General features: G+C 41.6%; 1 protein-coding gene across 8 annotated transcripts in view; it reads right to left on the minus strand.

Moving 5' to 3' along the window:
- ZNF644 (zinc finger protein 644) overlaps positions 1 to 660 on the minus strand; it is a 61829-nt gene extending 61169 nt beyond the window's left edge. For 6 of the 8 annotated variants that reach the window (XM_042461788.1, XM_042461792.1, XM_042461791.1 and 3 more), the window contains exon 1: positions 242 to 334. The gene's annotated coding sequence lies outside the window, so the exon portion shown is untranslated. Of the gene's footprint in view, positions 1 to 241; positions 335 to 510 lie in introns of those variants that run through there. The other 2 variants (XM_042461787.1, XM_042461786.1) reach the window with 1 other exon arrangement.
- Positions 661 to 21025: the final 20365 nt, after the last annotated feature.

The raw sequence follows: 21025 nt of genomic DNA on the forward strand, positions 1-21025 counted from the left end.
AAGAGGCATAACAATAACAATACTAAGACATGGCAGTCATAACCTCGGGGTCCCTTGGAGCCGGTGCCGAATGGCCTCCCCCTTCCTCCCTTCCTCCCTCCCTGGGAGGTCCAGCGGCTTCTCCCCAGAACAAAAAGCCCTCCTCCTCCTCCTCCTCCGCTCTTTGTGTGGGTCCCGGGTTCCCTTTCCTTCCTTCCGCCCAGCTAGGCCCAAGCCTTCCCTTGCGTTACGTGCCACTCACCCTGGTCAAAGAGAGCCCCCCTTTGCCGCACTGGCGGCGGCCGCCATGTTTTTTATCCCTGATGCGACAGAAGAAGAAGAAGAAGAAGCCCAAGAGGAGGAGGAGCCCCCTCCCTCCCTCCCTCCCTTTATGCCCAGAGCGCGCGCGTGAGAGAGTGCGCGCGCATCCCCGCCGCTCGGTCGCGAGACGCCCTCCCTCCGCCGCACTAACCCCCCTCCCTCCCTCTCTCCAATAACTGTAACAACAAGCAGCCCTAACGGAAAACTCACCACCAGCTCGCCAAGGCGTGCGTCACGCGTCACACCGAAGGTGGGGTGAGGCTGCTGAGGAGCAACCTTACGTGAAGCGTCGTGACGTCATCGCGCCACCTTTTCTTTCCCCATCCGGATTCCCCCCTCATTCCCCTTTCTCTCTACAAATACAGTATCTCTCGCTCCGCCCTTTTTTCCCCAACGCCCACCGCGCATGCGCAGAGGCGGCCCGCTAGCTTAGCCGCCTTTGCCCCCCTCCCTTTTTTTAAGTTACTGTTTTTTCTGTCATGGTCATGGCTGCTTAATGTGAGCCCTCAGATAAAGTGCCAGCACTACCAACACCCCCCCCTAAAAAAAAACACAGTTTGGCAACTGCCATGACTCAAGTCTAGGGAATTCTGGGAACTGTAGCTTTGTGAGACACTTAGCCTTCTCTGTCAGAGAGCTGTGGTGTCACAACAAACTACATTTCCCAGAATTCCATAGCATGGAGCCATGGATGTTAAAGCAGTATCAAACTGGATTGTTCCTACAGTGTATATGCGTCCTGAACAGCTCACTCCAACTAGAGTGCTGGCACCAAATGAGGAAACTGACTGACTGCTTATTGGCCAGAGGAAAGCCAAGTAGCACCCTGAGTGGAATTGTAGTTTGTTGTGGACCCAGAGCTCTCTCTCTCTCTCTGACAGAGAAGGGGTACTTTGCACTGGTTGCTTTCTTCTGACCATAAACAGTGCTCTCCTCAGACGAAGAGGAAGGCAAACCCCCTCTGAAATAAAGCTTGCCAAGAAAACCCCATGATAAATTTGCCTTAGGTAGGGTCCCTATGGTCCAAAACACACTGCAGAAATAATCCAGAGATAATGCTATGGAATTCTGGGAGTTGTCGTTTTGTGAGACATTTAGCCTTTTCTGTCAGAGATCTCTGCAGCCACAATGAACTACAATTCCCAGGTCTCCCTAGCATTGAGCAAGGGCAGTTAAAGTCGTCTCAAACTGGATTGTTTCCGCAGTGTGTTTGGAACCAATGAATCATAGAGTTGGAAGAGACCGCAAGGGCCATCCAGTCCAACCCCATTCTGCCATGCAGGAACTCCAAAGCATTCCCAACAGATGGCCATGATATCCAGCCTCTGCTTAAAGACCTCCAAAGAGGTTTTAAAGGTTAAGTCAACAGACAATTTTCTGAAAGACTGGAAACTATTTATGGATTTTTGAGCAATTAAAAAAGATCTGTAAATGTAATAATCTGTGGTTATGAATTTTTTATTTATTTATTTGTTTGCAATTTTAGCAAGATTATTTAGCTAGATCTGTAATGGGGGATGTGATAGTGGGGTCTCTCATTATTTCGACATCCCAGCAGAGGGATATAGGCCCTGTTTAGATGGGCCATTAAGCACATACTCAGTACGTGCTAGGGTTGCCCGGGAGCATCCTTTTTAGATGCTCCCTAACCCTAGTAAGGATGGAGTACGTACAAATGGTGGCACCCTGTCTACATGGGTGCCGCCATTTTGATGTAACGGCCGCGTCATGTCCAAACGGCACGGTGCGGCCATTACGTCTTGGTGCCACTGAAGGGCACTTGTGGCACCCTTTCAGCAGTGCCCAAAGGAGCCCCAAAATGGAGTTCCTTTTGCACCACGTATCACTGGCGCGGCCTTTACATGGCCGCACCAGCGATACTGAAGAGAAAGGTGCCAAGCAGCCCCTTTCTCTGTCTCCCCGCCACTGTCAGGATGTCTTTGGGGCATGAAGCCCCAAGGACATCCCTTTACAGGCCACGGGAAAGCAGCGTTTTGCCGCTTCCCCAAGGCCAGGAAAAGCGGCAGATCGGGCCCTCCAGGGCTACCGCTGTGGCAGCTCAGGCCCTGATCCGTCAGGGAAAGGGGCGGGTGCAGGCCAACCCAAAGGGGCAGTCTGTATCCCACTATAGTCTCCTCTCTAGACAAATAAATAGTTAATGAAGTGTTTTGTGTGTTTTTTCAGACTATGTGGCCATGTTCTAGAAGCGTTTATTCCTGACGTTTCGCCAGCATCTGTGGCTGGCATCTTCAGAGAGTTAATGAAGTGTTAGGTTTTAAATTAATTGGGGCCAGAGTCACAGATATGACAAGAGACACTTGCTTAGTGAGAATGGCCAATTTTGGGGGCAAAAGCAAAAAAACAGCGAGGAGACAAGCACCACATGCTCAGAGATGGTCAACGTTTCATTCAATATTTTTTAAATGCCCAACACATTTCAGCCTCAATGAAGGCCTTCTTCTTCAGGGGCTTTCATAAGAAATCACTGGAGCTGAAAACATTCTCCAGAACACAGGACCATAGAGTATAAAGTCCTATGAACAAAACGCTGAAGCATGATGGGCATTTTAAAAATATTCGATAAACAGTTGACCATCTCAGAGCGTGTGGAGCTTGTCTCCTTACTGTGTTTGTTTGTTTGTTTGTTTGTTTTTAACATGCTTTTCAGTATTCTCTTCACTACAATTGGCCAGAAGCACAACAGTTCCGCAATCCTGCATGTTATGAGAAGAATAGGAAAATGTTTTAGATGGACATGTTGCAGTGGTCCCTAAACTGTGCCCTTTAGGAGATTTTGGACTTCAGCTCCCAGAAGTCTCAGCCAATAGAGTGGGATTCTGGGGAGCTGACATCCAAAATCCCTTAAAGAGCATAGTCTGGGAACCACTGTAGGGGAAAATGTACTGTATGTTTCCTTTTAAACCTGAGCTGAATGTGATCCAGACTGTAACTATGTACTAACTTTAAGTATTTGCCTGAAGGAAAGTGCCTCCATGGTGAGATACCCTTGTGAGATGTAGATTGCTGCTTAGAAATAAAACTTCCTTTACAGATCTACTTTCATTCACACTTTTTCACATGCCTTGCTTGGTCCCATTTTCCCCAGGGCTGGGGGAGGAAAGTCTCTCCAGAGTCAGAGGTGGAAATTGTAAGTTGAACCCATAGTAATTTCCCAATGAGTTACTGGGTTATGTGGGTAAAATCAATGTGTGGTGGCAACTCAGGTAGATGATCTCTAGGTGTCCCAGCCTGCTCTGCGGAAGCTGAAACGAACCTGAGAATTATTGCAGTGGAATAATTTTTAAATATTATTTTTCTCTTTAATTTTTCTTTTCATTACACCCAGAATTGGAGGTACAGTAGATGGGTCAGAATGCTATTAGTGAACTATTAAAACAAATAGTCTTTCTGTGCTCTTTTCTTCTTTCTGCCTTTTTATTTTCTGAATGTATATTACTTTGATTGTAATGTTGATTGTTTGTGTTAAAATTAATTTTAAAAATAAATAAAAAGCAGCTTACAAACATTCAAAGATACAGATTAAAAGCTCAAAGCACTGAAAACATGCAAGCAATACAATATAATTAGATAGAATTGAAAGCATGAACTACTCCAACATAAAGCATTATTAAAAGTGTTTTCCTCATAAACAGTTCCAAAAGCTCTGTCAAAACAAAACAAAACAAAAGTCTTAATATACTACCAGGGCACTATGTTGTTGTTGTGTGCCTCTGAGTAATTTTTGATTTATGGCAATCCTAAGGCGAATCTATCATGGGGTTTTATTGGCAAGATTTGTTCAGAGGGGATTTGCACTGTCTTCCTCTGAGGCTGAGAGAGTGTGACTTGCTTTGTGGGTTTCCATGGCCAAACCGGGATTCAAACCCTGGTCTCTAGAGTCATACCACTATACCATGCTGGCTTTCCAGGGCAACAAGGAGAAGATCAATCTAGCTTATCTAGAAAGGGAGATTCAGGGGAAGCTTTCTCCCATGTTCTCAAGAGGTGTTGTGGTGGTGGTGGTGGTGGTGTACCTTCAAGTCATTTCTGACTTATGGTGACCCTAAGGTGAACCTACCAGGGGTTTGATTGGCAAATTTCTTCAGAAGAGGTTTGCCATTGCCTTCCCCTGAGGCTGAGAGAGTGTGACTTGCCCAAGGTCTTGCCTCCCCTGAAGATCTCAAAAACTGAGCAAGCTCAGACAGGAGAACATGGCTCTTCAGATAAGTTTCACATCTACCTCTCTCTCTTCCTGGAGATCATAATAAATAAGAGTTTGTGATCCTTTCATAACACTCCAAATTTGCTGCCTACGAATAGGAGCCAGCTGTGGTAACAAGTACCTCTCCTGAGTTTACTGGGCTTAGGGCTTGCTTAGGGCTGCTGCCTATTATCTCCCCAAATCGTATTGAGAATATATAGTTTTGCAGGATAGGTGCAGCCTAGGAAGATCATGGTGACCCATCTCTGTGTTAAAACATGTGGATCAAGGTAATATCCTTCATGTTATTTCGTGAAAAATATAGTTTGAGATTTCTTTCTTTATCTTTTAGTCCCGACCTTTGAATATTTCTTCTTTCTGCTTTCCACCAGACCCATGTAGGCTCATCATTCATATTACACTGGACTGTGATTCTAGTTTGAGGCTGTTGTCTCAAAGTCACCCTCCTTCGTGGAATTTTAAGGAGGGTCCAGATGTCATTATATTTCATATGTAACCCTCTGCTGTTTTCCCACTACTATTTCCATCTTTTTATTGGATGCACACAAGAATCATCATCTCAGAAGGAAAAGACAGAAATGTGTTCATAATGTGAAGACATTAAATGTGAAGATGCAGAATGTGCTACTTCCACCCCTCTTCTTACACATTCCATCAATCTCTACACATGGACAGTAACTTCCTGAGGAGGAGAGATGTGTATCTGTGGAGAACCCCACATGAGTCAATAAACTAGGAGAAAAAAACTTTGCATGTTTAGTACACCAAGCAGTGAATCATTGCATAGGACTAGAATATGTCTCCTTTAACTGGAATGCTTTGGGACCAGAAGTGTCTGGGATCTCAGATTTTTTTCAGATTTTGGAATATTTGCATATACATAATAAGACATCTTGGAGATGAGACCAAAGTCTAAACATGAAATTCACTTATGTTTTGTCTGCACCTTATACACATAGCCTGAAGATAATTTTATACACAATATTTTAAATAATTTTGTGCATGAAACAAAGTTTGTGTACATTGAACTACCAGAAAGCAAAGGTGTCACTATATCAGCCACCTAAGTGGACAATTTTGGAGTATTTCAAATTTTAGAATCCCTGATAAAAGAGACTCAACCTATATGATGCCTTTTAGCAGCTAGGAGACCTCATTCCCAAAGTGCCCCAAATTTGAACTAGCTTCAGCTGTAGTTCTATGACCATACAATGGAAGTAAGCCCCATCAACCTAAAAGGGATTTAATTGTAAATAGGCATGTATAGGGTTGTTTTAGGAAAATATTAGTTTAATCAATAAGCTGATTAATACAAAAGGATTTCGACTGGTGAGTTTGGAACTGAAGACTACTTTTCTGAGAGTTGTTGTGATCCTGGTGTGTGAATGTAATTGTAGCTAAGCAGGGTCAAGCCGGATTAGTACTTGGAAAGGGAAATGCAGAGGAATACTAAAAAAATTTTTGCATAAGTTTTGCTTTTTGACATTTTTATATTTTAAAAATATTTTCAAGCCATATATGCTTGAATCCATGAATAAAAATTACATGGATATGGAGGCCAGAGTGTACCTTGGTCACAGCGTGAAAAGCACGACTCACTAGAAAAGACATTAATGCAAGGTAAGGTAGAAGGAAGAATGCTTTTCAGGTGGATAGATACTCGAAGGTGAGTCTGCAAGAACCTAACAGGGCTATCAAGGATAGAGAGTGTCTTGGAGATGTCTCTTTCATAGGGTCACCATGGCCTGTTACAGACTGCCAAAATAAAGCTGCTTTGGGTCTCTTTGGAGGTATGCTTTTTAAATGATGCATGGGTCCTAAGAGTCCGGAGGTCACGCCAAAGCCACACTCCATTCCTAAGCACTGGAGTGCAGCTTTGGTGCAGCTTCCGGATTCTTAGGGTGCATGCATCATTTAAACAGCATGCCTCCAAAGAGACCGAAAGCAGCTTTATTTTGGCAGTCTGTAACAGGCCCATGACTCATTGGCATAATTCGCAACTTAATTTCATTGACCCTTGTGCCATTTGAGAAATGCAACTTATTAATAAAAAAAACCTAAAATTCCCCAGGAAGGTGAGAAAGTTCTGAAGCACCACTTCTTGAGACTGTGGGAGCAGAAGCCCAGGTAATCACCCAGGATCTGTAGTCAGCTTAGCAAATAGTACTGAAATGACTTTTTTTTAAACAAATCCCTTTAAATTTCAAAGATGATCTGGCGATAAAACATAATCAAAGCATGCTCTCATTTCTGATGTGCTGGACACAGCATGATTTTTCTTCAAACCCTGCTGCTGCATTTTAATGTCCACGTGTCACTTGGTTGTAGCTCTTGCAGACAGTATGAAAAGGACATTGTTAGATGCCAAAATTGATCAAAAAGAACATTTTTAAATGTTTGCATTTAAAACTTTTACAATCGGATTAAGTCTACTGGGGTGAAATAATGTCTACGTTTCAAGATGAAGCTGGTAAACTATTGACTATGCCAGTACAGTAGTATCGAATCAGCCCCAGTGATTGATTGATTGACTGGCTGACTGACTGATGGGAGCTGCAGTCCAAAACAGTGGAAGAACACCATGTTAGGGAAAGCATAAGAGGTGCTGGTTTATTGTAAATAAATTAAAATTAAAAATGTATTTATTTTCCCCCAAAATTGTAGCTTTTGAAGTAATGTAGCTAGGGTTTTTAAAAAAATTGTAACTAGTCACATTTTGCAGCAACAAGCTGGGGACATGTTACTTTAACCTAATGGTGTTTCTGCCAGTTATTGGTGTGTTCTTACACAATCTGAGCAATGGAGGCGGAGCAGGAATATATTAATGTTACTTTTTCTGTAGGCAAGGATGCAGGTAGTAAGAAAACCACAATAGGGAGGCAGGAAGAGTAGAGGAGACACATTGAAACCTTGGTTGGCAATGGAGTCTCAAATTATTTGAAAATGGTGGAGTGGTCCAGGCAGGGAATTCCATACAAAATTGTGATGATTATAACTGAGGAAACCACAATATATTTTTCTAATTTTTTAGTGGTACAACAGTCACAGGATAGGAATTTATTGTGAGAGGGATCTCAGTTTCAGATACCTGGTTTCTGCCTTCTAGATAAGGAAGGAAGATGACCTGCAAATACCTTGCTAAAAGCCAGAGCTACAAAACGACTCCTGGAGCCTTTGTGCCAACACCAATCAGCTGCTTCTTCATGGAACTGCTGAAAGCCAAGGTCCAAATTGTGCATGAAACTTTGGGTCTAAAGTACAGCTACTGGTACAACTATCTGAACTGTCCCTCTCCTCTTTTTTTAATAAAAAGAATTGATTAGTAATACTGTAATTATGCCAAATGATAAACTGTATGCTTTACATATTTTCTTTGTATTCTGTTCCTGCTCCTATCTGGTGAGAGAGATTTGTGCAGAGAAGCAGCATTTTTGTTCACAATAGGTAAACACATTTGGATGGGCATCTGTGTGTGCCTTCAGCTCACTTGTTGACTTGCAGCAACCACATGACATTCATAGAGTTTCCTTAAGCAAGTAATACTTAGAGGGTGATTTCGCTAGTTTCTTCCTCTAAAATGCAGCCTATGGAATCTGGTTTTCATTGGTGATCGCCCATCCAAGTACTACAGGGAAGGCTCTGCTTAGTTTCCAGGATCAAATGGGATCTGGTGCCTTTAGATGATTTAGGCCAGTAAGACATCTACATACCCTCCAACATTTCACAGATCTGAAAACTGAGACAGTATGGCCAAGCAATTGTGTGTGTCACAATGGCAATACAGTGTACCCTTGGTATTTCATGGGGTTTGGTAAGACCTCCCACAGATACCAAAATCTGTGGGTGCTCAAGTTTCAATAAATATGGTGGTGAAGTAAAATGTGTCCCTTACATAAAATGGCAAAATAAAATGGCTTTTTGGAATTTTATATTTAAAAAAAAAAATTTTCAAGCCATGGGTTTGACACCACTTTACCTGCCATGGTTCAATGCTGTGGAATCCTAGGATTTGTAGTTTGGTAGCACACCAGAGCTCTCTGAAACAAAAGGCTAAATGTTTCACAAAACTTCAATTTCCAGAATTCCATAGCATTGAGCCACAGGAGTTAGTGGTGTCAAATTGGATTACTTCTGCAGTCTGGATGCAGCCCGTGTCTGTCCAATCAGGACAGTTGAAATGTATGCATCTATCCACACAACAAAGATTATTCTGAATCTTACTCAATAGCTGCTTAGACCCACCTTTGGATGCCAATAGGTCGCATTCCCAGGGCCACTGAGGCCCTGATCAGCATTATAAAAGTCTATTTTACGGAGATGCAGGGTGTCTTCTCCACATTATCATGCCACCTTGAACTTGAATTCTTCTGTTTCATAATCCCACTTTACATTTTTTGAATCAACATTGGAAACCTGAGAGTGGACAGAAATTGAAGCAAAGGGCACACTTCTATGCTCCTCCATGATTAAACTTTTACAGCTGGCCCTGCATATCCATGGATTTTTTTTATCCACAGATTCAATCATCACAGCTTGAAAAAAAGAATTCCAAAAAGCAAACTTTGATTTTGCCATTTTATATAAGGGGCATTATTTTGCTATGCCACTGTATATAATGAGACTTGAGCATCCACTGGTTTTGGTATCAATGGGGGTCCTGGAACCAAACCCCTGCAGACACCGTGTATCTAATCTTTGCCTCTTACACATGATTCATGCCCTGTGAATACAACTGGATCAGGATTTATATCTTTTAAAATACCTTTTCCTCATTGTGTTAATGTTTGTAAAAATGGATTTTTATGTTTGTTTTGTTACACGCTTTCTGGAGCTTACTTGGCAGTTAAAAGAGTGTGGCATATATTTTGAAACAAGCCAATGTGAAAAGTGCTGTGCCACTTATTATTATTTGTAAATGAATAACAAGCACATCCACCATCATCTCACCAGGAGAAATGAAAAATGAGGAAAGATGGGAGTATAAAAAAAGGAATAGATACACATGTAGAAATAAGAAATTTGTGTCATATATTTTTCCTCCTCATGTATCAGTCCTTCGTTCTGTGTTCCTATACAATAGTTTAACATTTCCAGAAGGTTTATTCCCCCTGTAGATACACAGTGCTCTTCCGTATTTCAATTGAACAAAATGTCACAGTGTTAAAGAAAAAAATAGTTTTATAAGTAAAAGAAGATCTCTTGAGCAGTTATTATGAGAGGTCTTCTATTTGGAGCTGATGATTATCATCAAAGGAAACTGTCCTATATAATCTTTATAATCTCAACAATAACCCTTCTCTCTTTTTGATGAAGTGTTTAATTTTCTTGAAAGATTTTCTCTGTCTTACTTATTACTAGAAGGGATTTTAATTTTACCCCAACACTTTAATGGCTAAATCTTGCATATCCACTATTTCAGAAAGGAATATATCCATTCATCTAAGTAAATAGTTTCAAAGATTTCATCTAGCTTAGATAGTTGCAAAATTTTAGTTCAAAATGAAGTCAAAATTTGAGGTTTTCTTTGCTGCTTTAAGAGCATGTCTCAAAGCGAGCTGTGACTGCATTGCTATATCAATACTTTATTTGAATGTGTTTTGAGCATTATTTATCCTCGTGACAAGACAATATATAATATTATTAAAATATTGTATTATCTGTACCTGATCAAGGATTTTAAAAATACAAAGAAAAAAAGGATTTTAAAATATCTATTTCTATATACTTTCCAACTGTCTAGATTTGGCAGGGGTAGAAGTCCTCTGTCATGCCACTTTTTCAGCTGTTCTTAATGTATCCCAGCTTCTCTTTTTCCTTTCACATTCTCTCTTACTTCAATTGCTGCAAACTGAGGTCTCACCTGCACTGCAGAATTAATGCAGTTAAACACCACTCTAGCTGTCATGGCTCAACACTATGGAAACCTGGGATTTGTAGTTTGGTCGGGCACCAGAGCCCTCTGACAGAGAAAGGTCAATAACTCACAAAATTAAAATCCCAGAATTCCATAGCATTGAGCCATGGCAGTTAAAGTGGTGTCAAACCTAGCACAGAGTTAAAGCAGCCTCAAACTGGATTATTTCTGCAGTGTGTTTTGGACCATAGATGTGCTTTGAAAATATAGTCTGAAAAAATCCTAATAAGCCAGCCCTCCATATCCAGCCACTTTTTTTATCCATGGATTCAAGCATTCATGTCTTGAAAACATATAAAATATATTAATTCCAAAAGGCAAATCTTGATTTTGCCATTTTGTATAAGGGGAACTATTTTCCTATGCCACTATATTTAATGGGACTTTGGTATCCATGGGGCGGTGGGGGTGTGTATGTCCTGGAACCAAACTCCAGCAGATACGAAGGGCCCACTGTATTACTATTCCTAGCCTAGTTCATTAGCTTAATACATAACATTGGATGAAAACGGAAAGATGAGTCTCCTGGGAAAATAAAGCCCAATGTAAGTATAATTAGTGATATCTAGGCTCCAATTCTGTATATGCTAACATGTCTTATAAAAATCAACAGGATCTTAATTTAAGTCCATTGATTTCACTGGCCCAGCTCACATACCTTTCTGGCCCAGCAATCATGTCCCCATGGTTTTTTGTGGGTTTTTCAGGCTATGTGGCCATGTTCTAGAAGAGTTTCTTCCTGATGCTTCACCAGCATCTGTGGCTGGCATCTTCAGAGATCTAGAAACGTCAGGAAGAAACTCTACTAAAACATGGCCACATAGCCTGAAAAATCCATGAAAAACTATGGATGCTGGCCATGAAAGCCTTCGACTTCACATGTTCCCATGCTCAAGGAGCATGCATGTCATACTCAGCCTTCACAATAAATCAGTGGTAAGCAACCTGGCACAGTCCACATATTGCAGACTAGAACCTCCATAAATCCCATCCAACATGGCTAACAGCCAGAAATTGTGGAAGGTGTAATCCAAGTCATCTGTATGGCACCTTGTTGCCCTACCCCTGATATTTAGAGACCAATTCCACAATTCTTACCAGTCTTTGCTCGCCCGAAAAAGGAGAAAAGTACAAAGAATCTATGAATGAGTAGCATATTATGCATTCCACCGTGGGTTAACCAATGAACTGTTAACCAATAAAAAGAAAAGTAAGTGAAATTTTCTTCCCCTGTATTGGACTGGGGTGTGGTTTAAGCATTGGACTAGGACTGGAGACCAGGATTCAATTCCCAGCTTGACCATGAAACGCACTGGATGACCTTAGGCGAGTCACATGCTCTCAGCCTCATGGGAAGACAATAGCAAACCACTTCTGAATAAATCATGCCAAGAAAACCAATGGTATGCCTTGGGGTTGCCATAAGTTGGAAACAACTTGAAGGCACACAACAACAGCAACACTGTGATATGAGTACTCTTACAAAACTTACATGTTCATTTCAAACTTTTTACAGTGTATTTCACGGTAATTAAAGTGAACTGTGCAAGAAAGAAAGAGTTTTGTCAGATCTGTTTCAAAGCTGAGCTTTTGTTGGCGGAAAAGCTGTTGCACCATGGCTCATAACTGTGGTTTTCAGAAAATGGAACTGTTGTATTGGGGCTTACCCATGAATGTAAATGCATGCAGTTGGGCTTTGCTTTGTATGCTTGGCAGAACTGTGTCCGTATTGGCGAAATTTACATCTGGCCCTACCCACTTTAATTGAACTCTATCTCTTCTTCCCTTGGTTGCAGTATGTAGCCTTGATAAGTTATAGTGTGGTCAGGAAGGCTATATAGAATTCCACTGAATTCTATAGGAAAAAATGTGATATACAACCAACTAATTAAAATATGCCATTTATACATATGAGGTATATATGTGAGGAAGCCCCCATCTGAGACTTCATAGAGGGTCTGAGGGCCTCTGATGACATTTTTAGCATCATAGCCAATCTCTGGATGACTCTTTGGATCAAGCCACATCAATTAAAAGAGAACAAAACCCAGTATACATGTATACAGTCCAACCCCCGAATTTGCAAGAGTTACGTTCCCATGGAAATGTGAAACCGTGGATAACAGTGAACCCTATTGAAATGAATGACTAGAGGAAGTTGACCATAGCATCATACTGAAGTGCCCAGAGTTTCCTAGAAAGAATCTCTCTCTAGGAATCTCTAGGTCCTCCAACTTCTACCAGATGCATGCCACAGAACCATGTTGGAGGACCTAGAAAATGCCTAGAGGGAACTTTTTTTTTTTTGGATGTGTGTAAGTGAAACCCCAGGTACCAGTCCTACTGCGGATATAGGGGTTGTATTCTACTTGTCCTTACCTCTAAAGAAGGGAGTGAGGAAGGGAGGAAAGCTCACACTCACCTAACATTAACTGTACCTACTTTTGCATTAATAGTTGCTTACCTTCACAGTATCTTCATCAGTTCCTGATGAGGATCTAATCTTATCTAATTCAGTCCTCTCTCACCTGTACCAATCTCAATAATTCCAGATGAGTCTGACACTTAAAAAAACACTAAAAAAAACAACACTGGGGTAGTATTATCACAAGGCGATCTTTCTTCAGCGCTTTATTACTCTAATCTCCAAGGCTCAGACACTGGAGAATATTTTCATACCGTCCTTCACACTTAAATTCAAATTTTCCATGCCTTAATGAGCTCCGGGCCACTGCTCCCAAACACAGAACATTAATAGATCGTGGGATTTGCAAGGTAGGAGAGAACCTCACAGATTAATCATCTAGCACCTTCATGGGCCAGTTTCCAATCAACAGGCAGACTGAGACTGAGATCTTCTTTTGCACACACCACTTGGTTGATTAAAGTATTCGTAAGTAATGAAGTTTCAGTTTGACAAATGCTTGCAATTTGGGCTTTCTATCTGTTAATTGTTCTAAATTTTATCCAAACTCTCAGTATCTTAATACAGAAATTAATAATAACCACTAGACTAGAAATGATTAGATGTCTCAGTAATGTGTCCTTTTGTTTTTCCTTCCTCATTAGACTGTTATAAGTGAAATAACAGCATGTGTTTCATCTGAACAATTCCTCCTCTCCCCACCACTATCATAATCTGAAACTAGTACTCAATCTTTAAGTCAGTGCTCAAAATACCAATTTGCTAAAAGTCAAGAGAATCTACTTCTGTAGGAAGCTTAAGTGGCTGTAACCACAGTTCTATCACATAGCTACTGTCCTCATGGCAGACATAGTGATTATTTAAGAATCGGTGGCACTTCCTGATTTTTATTTGATTTTAAACAAATGAACCTGAAGTGTAACATCCTCTCCAAGACCAGTGTGAAGGACATCTCAGTACACAATGAGATGTCATATAAACCATTCTGTCGACTTCCAGTTTCCACAGATGAGCAGATGTTTAGCTAGAGTATAGTGGTCTGAGTGCTGGACTGGAACATGGGAGATCCAGTGTCTAGTCCCAACTGAACTACAAAATTCAGAGGATGACCTCTGATGTTTTGATCTACTTGACACAGTTGTTTTGAGGATAAATGCAGGAGGTGGGAAGAGCACCATGTATGCTATATTGACCTCATTGGAGGAAGAGTGGGATGTTAATGTAACTAGTAAATAATTCATAGATAGCAAACTGAACAAGAAAAGGGATAGTATTCCGAATCACAATCCAGTCTGGTGTAGTTGTTTTATATATACTGTACTGTTGTTGCATGCCTTCAGGTCACTTCTGACTTATGGCAGTCTTAAGGTGAAGCTATCACAGGATTCACTTGGAAAGATTTGTTCAGAGATGGGTTCCCTTGCCTTTCTCTGAGGCTGCCCAAGGTCACTTATATAGGTCAACTGTGTGTTTGTATGTCTGCACGTACATGTGTACATGTGCCTTCAAGTCATTTCTGACCTATAGCAACCTTAAATCCATGGGGTTTTCTTGGCAAGATTTGTTCAGAGGAAGGTTTGCCTTTGCCTTCCTCTGGGACTTCTGTGGCTTCTGAGACTTCTGAGTTCAGGCCTGATTTTCTCTAGGACCCATTTTATCTATCCTTTTAGTAGTCCAAGGTATCCATAGAACTTTTCTCCATCACCACATTTCAAATTAATTGGGTTTTTTTCTATCAGCTTTCTTCTCTGAACAGATTTTGCAACCATACATAGAAATTGGAAATATGGTGGCATGCAGAATCCTAATTTTAGTATTCAACAATATATCTTGACACTTCAGGATCTTGTCTGGTTCCTTTTGTACTGCATTCTTCATTCTGATTCCTGACTGAGCCAAGGTATGGAAATTCTTGAACTATTTCATTGTCTTCATCATCTACTTTAATGTTACGTAAATCAGCTCTAGACATTATTTTTGTTTTCCCAATGTTCAACTGTAAACCTGCCTTTGCACTTTCTTCCTTCTGAAGAAAATACAGTAATCATTCCAATTATTTGCTATTTTCTGCTAGTAGTATGTCATCTGCATATCTTAAATTGTTGATGTTCCTTCCTCCAATTTTCATACCTCCTTCCTCCGAGTATAATCCAGCCTTATGTATGATATGTTCAGTATACAACTTAAACAGTTAGGATGATAAAATGCAAGGATTTTGGTTGCATGGGATCACTTTGCTTGCATGAGAGATTAATATAATGACCCAGTGGTTATTACAGTAGCTGCTGCCCCTTTCTTGGGTATTGGAATGTATGTGAGCATTTCCAGTCTGTAGGTCATTGTTTTGTTTTCTATCTTTATTGACAGATTTTTAGTTAGAACTGGAGCAGATTTTGTGTCTGTAGATCGAACCAGATCTATTGATATGTCATCCATTCCTGGTGATTTACTTCTTCTAAGTGCTCTGAGTGCAGCTTCCACTCTGTTTTCTAAAGTTGGAGGCTGCTCTTCAAAAAGCTCCTCCTTCAATGAATTTGTCATCCTTGTATCTTTTTTTGAAATATAGTTCTTCAGTGTATTGTTTCCATCAGCTTTTTTATTTTCTATTTGGTCATGTAATGTGCTCCCCTCCTGGTAATAGAACCATGTTGGTGAACCTGTTGCACACATGCCTGCTTTGGCACGCGACTCCATCTGAGATGGCATACGGCAGGGACGTAGCCGGGGGGGGGCGTGGGGTCCGGAACCCCCTCTTTACATTAGATACAATGAATGGTGTGCACCGCCGCACCCAAGCCCTATTATTATGGTGGCACTTAGTCTGGACCCCCCCTTCCCTAAATCCTGGCTACATCCCTGCATGTGGCCAGGGAGGCGCTGGTCGGGGAGCTGGATGGGTAAGGAGGTGCACATGACCACCCCAGCTCCTTACCACAGTCCATAGGAGTGGCATGCAGCCCTTCCACCCAGAAAACCCTCCCCTTCCTCCCAGAAGCCCCCTTCTTCAGGGAACCTCGCTCCCTGGCCAAACAGCCCTCCAGCTCCCAGGGCAGGAGCTTTCCCCAGATCCTGGTGACAGGGATTCTCCTACTGCCCTGAGGTTATTGTGTGCCTTGAAGCCTTTTCTGATTTAGGGGAACTCTATCCTAGGGTTTCCTTGGCAAGGTTTCTTCAGAGGAGTTTTTGCCATTGCTTAGTTTTTTGTGGTTTTTTTCAGGCTATGAGGTAGTATTCTAGAAGAGTTTATTCCTGACATTTCGCCAGTAGCTCTGGTTGGCATCTTCAGAGAATGCTGGCATTGAAGAGAATGGGGTATATATACTGTTGGTTGAGAGGAAGCGATTTACATATTAATCTGTATATTGTTCTGTTGTTGAATGGCAAGGCCTCAGGGTGTCTATTTAATTAACAATTCATTGTCTGCTGGGAAACACCCTTGACCTTGGGTGGTTTTCATTTGCATTTGCACCACATTGGTGTCCCAAACACAACAAATCTGGTACTGTACAGGATTTTCTTAGCAAGATTTGTTCAGAGGGAGTTAACATTAACATCCCCTGAGGCTGAGACAGTGTGACTTATCCAAAGTCACTCAGTGGGTTTATTTCCCAAACAGGGAATTGAACCCTATCTCCTGAGCCATAGTCCAACATTCAAACCACTACACCATGCTGGCCATATTGTTGGCCATATAGCAAAGTACATTAACATCCCAAATCCATAAAATAGTGATATTCAGCCAGTTGTGTTAGGGCTGCATCCTCCCTGCAAAAATGGCTTGAATGGCTGTATGGGCCTGCATGTACGTGGCCCTTCTATACGCCATGGGCGCAGGCTATTTTACCCAATGGGGCTTGCCCTTCCATGGATAATCGTGACTGTGGACTTCAAGTCCGTGAAAAGGCAGGGGCGACTGTAATTTGTGGGTGCCTTTAAGGACCCCAGAAATTTGGGTAACACAGCCATGGCAATTACATTGGGATCATAGTGTTGCAATTATGCAGTATTGAGGATGCACAATTTCATTCCTTTCCCACATGTCCTCCAGTTCTTATAACCAAAATTCCATGTTACACAGAGAGGTGGGATATAAATAAATTATTATTATTATTATTATTATTATTGTTGTTGTTGTTGTGTTGTTGTTGTTCATCAGGTGTTAAACAGGTGGCCATTGCTGCAGAATCAGTTAGACAAAGGCTTTCTGGTTCAGGAGGTGACAGGATGGGACAGAAGTAAAATAGAGTGTGTGTATCAGAGGGAGAAGTAAAGGGGCCAGGAGACAGGTCAAATCCTTAGTGCTTCTCTTTGCCTTCAGTCTATTAGTCCTCCCCCCCCCCGCCCCCTTCCTTCCCCAAGGCTGTCTCTGCACTCCAGAAACAATCAGGTTTGACACCACTAACTTCCATGGCTCAATGCTATGGATTTCTGCGAACTGTAATTAGTTGGTTGAATATTGGATTAGGACACTGGCAGACCAGGGTTTGACCAGACCAGGCCATGGGAACTTACTGGGTGACCTTGAGCCAACTACAACTCATAGAATTCCATGACATTGAGCCAAGGCAGTGAAAGTGCTGTCAAACCGGATTATTTCTGCAGTGCAGAGGCAGCCTGAGTAACCCAGGACTATCCACTGATGATTCATCCTGGCTAGCTGGGGGATTCTGGGGAGCTGTAGTCCAAAACTAATGGTTGGGGCTATCTAAGTATCAGCACAGAATGCATTTGCTATTAGCATATATTATTCCTTCATGGCTTCAGAACCAACAAAGCTGATATAAATATGTTTAGTTTTTAAATGACACCAAAAGTCTCTGCCTGCAGCCTCTCAAACAATCCTACCCCCCACCTTTAATGGCATGCAAACAGTATGTGCTACACTGCTTAAAACGGAATGAAAATCACTTTTTCATTGCTACTAGAACAGATACTGTTGAAGATGAAAGCAACTGTCTCAGAAGAGCAAGCATGACATCTGGTAAGTAGTACCAAAAATAAATCTTTAACTTCCTCTCATACCTGCCAACCTTGCTCTGAGGAAACAAACCTGGGGAACACTACAAATACAAGCTCATCTCAGATTTCAAATCAAGAGTTGACCTATTTTTTCTTTGCCCCGTTCCTTTGAAACTCTTTTGAAGTTGCTACAATGGGATTTAAAATAAAATAAAATAAAGGAGGAGCTGTGAGATTTTAACATGGCATTTAACAGAGAATCCCATTTGTTTTGTTATCAAATTGTATGGTGTTTTATCCACATACCTGTTCAAAGTAAAATAATAGCACCTGGTAAGTGTGCAAGGTCAAAGCGTAAGGTGGTTGTTGTGTTCCTTCCAGTCATTTCTGACTTATGGTGACCCTAAGATGAACCTATTATAGGGATTTATTGGCAAAATATTTTTCAGAGGAATTGTATTATTGCTTTTCTCTGAGGCTGAGAGAGTGTGACTTGCCCAGGGTCACTCAGGGAGCTTCCATGGCTAAGCGAGGATTCAAATCCTGGTCTGTTCTAGTCCAATATTCACACTACTACATCACATTGGCTCTCTAGGCATAAGGTTAGAGGACTGAACATCAAAAGGCAGAGAAATGTGATGGGAGCAATCCATACTTCCCACATTTCACAGAAGAAAACCAGGACATGTGTTGCCAACCAACATGAGAGGCTGCATCTGCACTGCAGAATTAATGCAGTTTGACACTGCTTTAACTGTCATGGCTCAATGCTATGCAATTCTGGGATTTATAGTTTTGTGAGCTATTTAGTCTTCTCTGTCAGAGCTCGGGTGCCAGAGTAAACTATAATTCCCAGGATCCCATAGAATGATGCCATGGCAGTTAAAGTGGTATCGAAATGAATTAATTCTACAGTGTGGCGGCAGCAAGAATGTGGTCAAGAAGGCAAATTCAATCATACCTATCAATATTTCTTGAATATATTTAGTTAACCTCAAAAATATCCCTTCTTTGTTTTCATATGTATGTATATCTTCCTGCTGGTAGAATCTCTCATTTTGCAGAGCTCTCAGTTCTTTTTATTCTCTCTTCCCATCTCAGCCACCATGCTGGGCACTGAAGCCAAGTAATCCTCAGTGTTTTAGTCTTGTTGACTAGAGTCCTTTGGTCCCCAGACTGCAGGGTTTCTTGGATATCTGTTAGGCTTTGGAAACATCTTTTCACAGCTAGTGATCTCATGCCCTCCAACATTTCCAACATGGACATGTGGGCAAGCAGCATCAGAATGTGGTCAAGATGGCAACAGTTAGTAATGAGAAAGAACACACAGGTTGGAGAGGCTGCAGCAGTTTGCCTTTGCCTGAATCTACGGGGAAGGACATGATTCTGCCCTTCCTCCCCTCTCCCCACTGCTGAGTTAATAGTGCAAACTATTTTGCACTTTCAAGTCAGTTTGCAGCCACTGACATAAGCAAGGAAGAAAGGGGAGGAGGAGAGAGAAACTGGGACATTTTATGAATAGCTTATAAAGTAGGATTAATCACCAGAGGGTTAATCAGGACTGTCTCCACGAAATCAAGACTGTTGGACTCAGAGGGTATAAGCTTTTCCAGTGTCAAAAAGGACAAAAGGAAGCATGCCAGGGGCACACATGGAGAGGCTGTAAATCCGCTGAATCCTCAGCATCCCCCTGGAATTGCAAAGGAGAACTTCTCCAGCCCTGAAGCTAATGGTGTTTATTTCCTTCCAGCTCAAATGGATAAAAAAGACACTTAAACAAACCATGGTATCCTGTAAAAGACATTCACACACACACACACACACACACACCAGGGGGGGGGAGGGGGAGATAGAGAAAACACAAAAACTTTTTACTTTACCATCAGGAACTCAATGAGGTATCAGTAAAGGTGGCTTCTTCTGTACCTCAGATTTTCTGTTTGCCATCCCAAAGGATTTCTTTTTCAGATTTTAAATTCATCTGACCTTATTTCTCAATTCTCTTTATAACTGAGGGCATTTTATCTCTGAATGCCACCTCATTTCAGAAGTAGCATATCAATCATGCAGAAATGCTGTCTGCTGTGAAGTTCCTTTTCCTTTCATATCACTCCCCCACATCACCTCCCCTTTTGGATGCCCTTAGCTAGGAGATGGTTCTTCCAGAATTCACCTACATTTTTTGCAGAAAGATCAATCAACTAGCACACAAACCACTGGGAAACTTTTGGGTAGTGTGGCAGCAACATGGTCATCTTGCTCTTTTGACTGAGGCAGCTCTTCTTCCTTGGGCTCAAGATTCCCATCAGCCCCAATCTGCTTGGAAATATTCAGGAATGAGAGGGCTGCATGCAGGGCCACACAACCAATCAAACCAATAGAGCTTGAATACATGCAACTTCCCATTTTTGCAGGGGGGATGCAGCCCCCAACACCAGTGGCTGAATATCACTATTTTGTGGATTTTGGATGTTATTGTATTTTGTTATATGACCAATAAGAGCCAGCATGGTGTAGTAGTTTGAATGTGGGACTATAGCTCAGGAAACAGGGTTCAATTCCCTGCTTGGGCAAGAAACCCACTGAGTGACTTTCATTTATTTTAAATGAATAAATGGAGATACGTGATCTCCTTTGAGGTTCGGCAGAGAACTTCAGGGCATGAGGCTGAACCTGAATCTGACCTGCGTGGCCATGCCTATTTCCCAATAATGCCATAGTTTGGGCATTTTCTAGCACTTGTAAATGTTCCACCTGTTATAAAAGGTTGAAATGTTTCTCCTGAGTCTCAGGGGTTGTCTACATAATACTCTTCATTCTATTCAAATAGAATGTGATCCTGCCACGTGCAATTTGGAGGAATATTTGGGCTTTTTTTTTTGGGGGGGGGGACACCCTACAATCTCTTCAGAAAAAGGCTTTACGATTTTTAGCAGGATATCCGCAAGGATGTGCACTGGCTTCTGATGGCTGCACATTTTCGGCTAAGGGAGGACAAATAGATGCAAATTTATACAGGAAAGTGGGGAAAAAAACAAAATAAAACATTGATGTGAATGTGTAAAAATCTGCAGCAATGCACACAATACTCTTAGTCTTACATATAGACTAGCCCTTAGTTACTGGCAATAGGACCTGAATTCAGAGAGACAGCCATGTTAGTCTGGAATATCAGTATGCCAAGGGATCTGGTAGCACCTTTAAG

Source organism: Sceloporus undulatus, chromosome 4, assembly GCF_019175285.1.
Source record: "Sceloporus undulatus isolate JIND9_A2432 ecotype Alabama chromosome 4, SceUnd_v1.1, whole genome shotgun sequence".
Taxonomy (NCBI): domain Eukaryota; kingdom Metazoa; phylum Chordata; class Lepidosauria; order Squamata; family Phrynosomatidae; genus Sceloporus; species Sceloporus undulatus.